Below are 6,517 nucleotides of genomic sequence, written 5' to 3'. Positions count from 1 at the left end.
TTCAGCAACAAACAAGAGCTTGTTTTAAGTCAATAAGTCCTTAGTATTGATAAAAAAATTACTGGTTCCATACACATAACATTTTTCTTACAGGTGAAATAATACTTTTTCATCAACATGAAGGAATTGTTGACTTAAAAGAAGATCCTGTATCTTGCTGAAAAGTTACTTATAAGTTAGCTTTGTCTTGTTTGAAGTGTACTAAGATACTTGCACCAGAAACTAGACCAACATTACTTGCTAGGTTTTTGTGTTTATGATTTTTTTCTGCATTTGCATCCTTTTGTTAAAGCTACTGTTGGAAGGCAGGTTTAAAAGGTTAAAAACCAATGTGAACACAAGACAGAAACCAGTTAGGGAGCCTGCCAAGAACCTGATAGTAACACTGAAGAAGATTCAGCAATTGCCAATAAGTACTAGTTATGGGTAGAACAATCTGGTGAATCCTTCAAATGTCTCAGCTAAGAACTAGAGTTGCAAGATGGATGCATTTTCTTCCAGGGATGAAATCTCAAAATGAAATTCAACTAAAGTCTTTGAGCAACAATTTATTACGGTATGTTTGTGATAGAACCAACACACAATGAAATGTGGTATTTCCAACATCATGCTAGCCTGGTAAAAACCAGCCCCTTGTTCTATGCTGAGCTTCATACAGATGGTCTGGACCCTCGGTTATTGAGAAACTATTGCTTGACGGAGGCATAGACTTAGATGTTACCCATTAGCTGACATTTGGCCTTAATGTATTTAGTGCACCAGTTTGACACAATGAAGTTTACAAAAAAATTGCCTGCAACCATCACCCACTGCAATATTTTAATGTTTGGAAGCGTGGCCAATATGGCCGGAGAAGCTTTGTTCACTTCTTCCAATGCCATTGGTAAAACTACAGGCAGACTACAATTCTGAAACAAAAATCATCATCATCATCATCATCATTCACAAAGTCTCCTCCTGTTCGCTAATTGGCACGGTTGAAATTCTACCACAGGAATCCAAGTTAATGGGAGACATTCCGGACGGAGCAGCAAAGAGAGATGAGATGAAATTGTGAATAGTTCCAAGTATCAGAACATGAATTTCCTTTTTCAGCATCATAGAAAGTCCAACCATACATCCAAATCAACAAAAGAAGAATTGTACCTGAAGAAAAGCAATGTTTTGAAATGAATCTATCAGGAACTGAACACAACTCTGGCAAAAATCTCATGGTAATTTTACAACTTCTTTTATCAGAACTGGTGGAATGCAGTGGACCAGAGATCATCAGCTTGATGCTACCACTACCGTACTTGAGTGTTGACAATGTTGGTAGTTAGTAAGACCAAAGAGCTCTTTCTGGGAGGGAGGGTAGAAAATAGCCATGAAATTTCTTTACTTTGTCATCCTACATGGATTGTATTTACAACATATCAAGACTCACTCAAAGAAACTGAGGATTACCAATGTCTGGTTAATTCTGAGGATATTCAGTCCTCAGACTGAATATCTGAGGACTGTTAAACACCGTCAAACATCAACTCTAAATAGAGTCAATATCTGGTTTAAACCACTTCTCACTCCGGTGATTATGATAGTAAATGGCTACATTTACTTTTACAACTTGCAATCAATATTTTACATAACAAGAAAAAAACACAACTTTTCCACACAAAAAAAAGTAGTTTGTGTTTGATTTTTTTGTGTACTTCCTTTTTTAAATGGAAGGCTTTCACATATTGTATTTGTTTATGCTTTCTATGTCACTTTGAACATCTTGATCACTATAAAACATCATGAACTTAATGGAGGTAATTTATTGAATAAATCTATTTTATGTTTGGGGTTTTAATGTTCAGAAAGTTGCTGACTGGGCTTAAAAGCAATCTCTTGTTTGTTTGGTTATTTGTTTTTAGTTGTGAATGTGGGTTTTTTTAAAGGATTTTTATGTTCAATAATTTGTGATGAGTGAAAATCAGTCTCCCATCAAAATACCACTTTTGATACAATAATAATTATGTAACAAACAATAATAATTATGTAACAAAGATGTCCAAATAGTATTTCTCTATGTAGGAGATGTTGGCCAATTTTTGTGACACATGTAGAGTTTGAGTTGTTCAGTTATTAGACTTGCTGCACAAATCAATGAGTAAGAAATCCCAGTTTTCCAACGCCATCTAGTGGATAAAAGTGTGTAACTGTTGCACCACCTGAAAGTGTTGAGTGTAACTTTTACTTTCTTGGCTTTCTTCCTTAAATAAGTGGAAATAAACTGGAGACAGAGTATAACAATATATATATAACAATTAAAACATCATCACAAATATGCCAAAAAGCAGACAGGTTGATATATATTTTCGTTCGATCTATTTTAAAAAAATAAAATATTCAAAACAATTTAAAGGAACACCGTGTTAGCTATAGCTACAGTTCACAGGGTACTGCCCCAGGAGTTATAACTTCTTTTTTTTTTTTAACTTCACAGATTTTATCCTGAAACTTTCAGAAAAGTGCCTGGAAAGTTCCAAGAAAATTCCAGAAAGTAACATCTAAATTGACAGAAAGTACTGCCTGGTAAATAAGGCAACTACCTCGTCTTTCTGAGATCAGGTTTGGTGACAAGAAGCTCAACTTTTCACTCCTCTGAGAAAAAGGTCAGTTCCATCTGAATTCCCAGTAGAGTTAGAAATGTTCAACTTTTGGAGCTCATAAATTTCCCCGTTTTTCTCTAGAAAATGTCTGAGGCTAATATAGAAATTGACTCATTTTTTTTCCCTCTACAATGTCTTAAAAATACGCCGTCGTAGTAGTACCAAACATGCAGAGAATTTGAGAGAGTTCTGTAAGGCCCATCCCATCTGCATGTTGACAGGTTCTGGCTGCAGTTTAAAGGGGCACTATTATGTAAAATCTACTTATTTTTTTAGCTTTTGATTACATAATGTCATCAAAAACATACCTGAAGTGTTGATTCATATTTGAGAAATCCCTTTATGTCCCCTGGCAGCCATTCGGTTTGCAGAAAGAGTGTGGCGTAACCGAGCGCCGCCTTTCCCACGAAGCTCCTCCTCGGTGCTGCGCTCTCTGAGCCGCCCTCACCCACGTCTCCACCCCTCGGCTCCTTCAGACAAGCGGCAGCAGCAATTAGCAAACACATGGTGGAAGTGTGGGTCTGCTTAACACATAATGAGCTACTTCTCTGTGAAACGCTGGTAAAAAGGTTAATAGAGGAATGCTGTTGCGACGGCGCGTTGAAAGCGGACTGTCGGAAAGAGTGAGAGCCTCTTAAAGCGACAGAGGTCCAATTCAGAGACGTTAAACTGCAAAGTCACGTTTCTTTTAAGTGGTGTTTGATATGTACAACATTTTAATGACAACAGAAAGTCACAATTACTCGTTGTGCTAAATTAAATTGCGCTATCTGGCTGTAAAATTCATAATATTACATAGCTTTGTTTATGTAAGCACCATCTAACCAACTGGTGCAGCGTTAATAGATAGCTGTGTGGAATTATGGGTTTGAAAGTCCTTGTCTCTTAAAAAAAAAGGATAGGTTCAAGGCAGTAGTGTTCTTTTTTTTAAGAATTGTGATGTCAAATTTTCTTTAAAAAAAAAAACCATTAGACCATACCACTGTATGTAAACAGAAGCTAGAATATTTCATAACACTGTTCCATCCATATGTAACCCCAATAACAGTGGTTTTGGGGGATTTTTGCCTCTAATTTTCATCCAGTAAGGTTCAAAGGCTCTAAGGATGCAAACACATTTCTAATACTGAGAAAAAAAAAATTTGCTTATCTAAAAAAAAATTAAAAATATACAGCTTGTATAAAGGAATCTGTCTTCTGGTCATGTACGAATCCTCTAAAAAAAAAAAGGATAATCTCATACAGTACGGACTGAATTTAAAGTTTGCTGTTTGTGTGCAAGTAAAAGACAGAAAGAGGAGATACGAGAAAGTAAGAGAGAGAAGATAAGAAGCCACTCCACCCTTTCATGTTGCGAGATGCAGGAGCAGATCGGCAGCAGAAGGCGAGTAACACGGCAAAAAAAACAAAAAAAAAACGCCCAGAGACACGAATCCAACTCTCAAATGTTTCTTTCTCTTTTCAGATTCAGAACTGCCTTGGCTTACAAGGCAATCTCAATGGGCAGAGGGAATCCTGAGGCCACCTAGATGGCTCTCCAAACACTTAGCAGAGACACTTTCTCTTAAATCACCTGCTATCTTAATCTGACAGCCCGGCTCGATTACAAGGCAGAAAAATTGCTTTCCTTGCCACCAGCAGTCGTTGGGAAATTATCTTAATTGTGTCGTGATTATGCCTCAGAGCTTCGGTGAGAGCTTTTCTGATGCTGCATTCAAACACAGGAGCACGTTGGAAGTGTTGAAAATGCACCTCTGTTAGCTCTCAGGAGGAGAAGGGATGGGAGGAAAAAATAGAGTAATCTGCTCTCGGTTCATAATTTTGACCAAAATGGACAACGAACATGAAAGGAGGAGGAGGATTTTTAACAGAAAGGCTGCTTGTAGAAATAAAATTAACCTAATTTCTGCGTCCAAATTTAAGAAAGGAGAAGTCAACTGTTCCCACATTTTGACACACTCCAAATACAAACTTCTATGTGTTTTATTTGGGAATTTATGTGAGAAGCTAATAATAATAGATTAGCAAAAAAAAAAAAATCTATTCAAATTTGACCCAAAGGAAAATTAAATGCAACTCATTTCATCAAGTACCTCAATGTGGATGGTGATGCTGTTACCATGAAGCCTTCTCAGCTCCTCTGGGGTCATAGTTCAGGTGTCATTGGAGCATTTCAAATGTTAATCAGCTGCTTCCTTGTAAAGACAATATCTCGTTGCCACGACATATTGTGTCAACGAGAAAAATGAGAAAAAATGAGAAAAGAAAAAAAAAAACTTCCAGTTGCCCAGCATCCAAAACCAGGCGGAATCACTGTCGTGTTCGGCTCCATTTTTACAGAAATGAACTATGCAAACTGCATCCCCCAGCATTTATTGTGCTGGAGAATTAACGCAAAACATGTGTGTGTCTTTGAAGTCAGGAAAAGGACGTTTAGAAAAACGGTAACTAGATATCCATCTCTAGTTTAAAGATCCACGTGCAAAATCCTTTGACGTCTGCTGAAGCGGCCTCTTCATCCGTTGACGTAAGGTGCCTTTTTGGTTTTAAACCAACTAGTGCTGGACGGTATGACTAAAAATTTGTATCACGTTTTTTAAAGATTCTGGCGGTTTCACATTTTATCACGATAAATGTATATTTGACTTATTTTTTCCTGACTGCTTATACGTTTGTGGCCTATTTTACTCACAGGAGTACAAGGCAAATCATAGACTGCAGCAAAAGTATCAATTACTTTGTCCCAACACAATATGTGAACGAGTCAATACGAAATTGTAGAAAGAGATGTAGAATGTCAACTATTTTTATTGTGCAAAACGCAACATAAAAAATGCCAATTTTAACACTTCTTTTCAAAAAGAAAATAATTATTCTATAATATCCACAATATCACCTAAAAATACTCAGGGTTTAAGTATTCAAGTGTTGCAGGTGTGTATTGGAAGACATAAATATATTTTAAGCCAAGTTATTAAAGTATCATCGTCACACTAAATATTACAGGCTTGTACTGATTCTGTGTTTTCCATAAACAATTCACAATAAAACGAACACCAAGAATATCCTCCGATGTGAACAGCTTTATAAATGCAACATTACGAATGTTACTCATAATACCAATTTGGTTAAAGTATTTTCGCTACCTCAAATCCAGCGTTTTAATCAACCTTACCTTCTTGGCCGTAGTTAGCGGCTTCACGTCCTTTAATTGGTTGATTGATATTGTATTCGTGCTGCCTCGTGCCTTTCCGGCTACATACCGTGCGTCGGACTTTTTAAAACCAATATACTTCCGAACACACACCCACACCTCCTCGATTGGGCACAAGCTTTTCCTTTTCTATGTCCAGTCTCTTTCTTTATCAGCCATGCTTTTTATTCGTCATTATAACTTGATTAGCTGTTGACCAACAGGCCGTTTTCCTACCTTGCTGAGCCAAGCAGCGCTCTCCAGCGCTTCTTGTGGCGAACAATATTATATAAACAGTTGGATCATTAAATCAGTTTTCTCAGCTGTGAATTCATACCGGATATACCGCTGTACTGCAAAGAATCCATCAGCTAGGACTTCAGCTCATCTACCGCATCAGAACGAGTTTTCCCCCCCATTTCATCGTTTTTGCTGAACTTCTGGACATCGCTTTGAGCTGAGCGATAGCCAGAGATCATTCTCTTGTCTGGGCTGACATAGTTCAAATTAGTTACGGTTAATGTTTTACTGAATAGAATATTTGTTCAATATATGATCAAAATGTGCACCCAAATTTTGCCATTTAATTTTTTTTTTTTTTACAGTGACCTTCCACAATTTTCTATTTTTAGATATACTCAAATTGCTAAATTCTCAAAAATCCATCTTATCCAATCACCTCACAGCT

The 6,517-nt window shown here is 37.0% G+C and overlaps 1 long non-coding RNA gene across 1 annotated transcript in view; it reads right to left on the bottom strand.

Moving 5' to 3' along the window:
* LOC103463966 (uncharacterized) overlaps window positions 1-6,148 on the bottom strand; it is a 119,930-nt gene extending 113,782 nt beyond the window's left edge. The window contains exon 1 of the long non-coding RNA XR_014087361.1: window positions 2,945-6,148. This is a non-coding gene — a long non-coding RNA (uncharacterized LOC103463966). The remainder of the gene's footprint in view (window positions 1-2,944) is intronic.
* Between the last annotated feature and the right edge of the window lie 369 nt (window positions 6,149-6,517).

Source organism: Poecilia reticulata, chromosome 4 (assembly GCF_904066995.2).
Source record: "Poecilia reticulata chromosome 4, P_reticulata-male-v2, whole genome shotgun sequence".
Classification (NCBI taxonomy): Eukaryota; Metazoa; Chordata; class Actinopteri; order Cyprinodontiformes; family Poeciliidae; genus Poecilia; species Poecilia reticulata.
The sequence above is the reverse complement of the archived record's forward strand: the minus strand, read 5'-3'. Positions and strand labels throughout refer to the sequence as shown.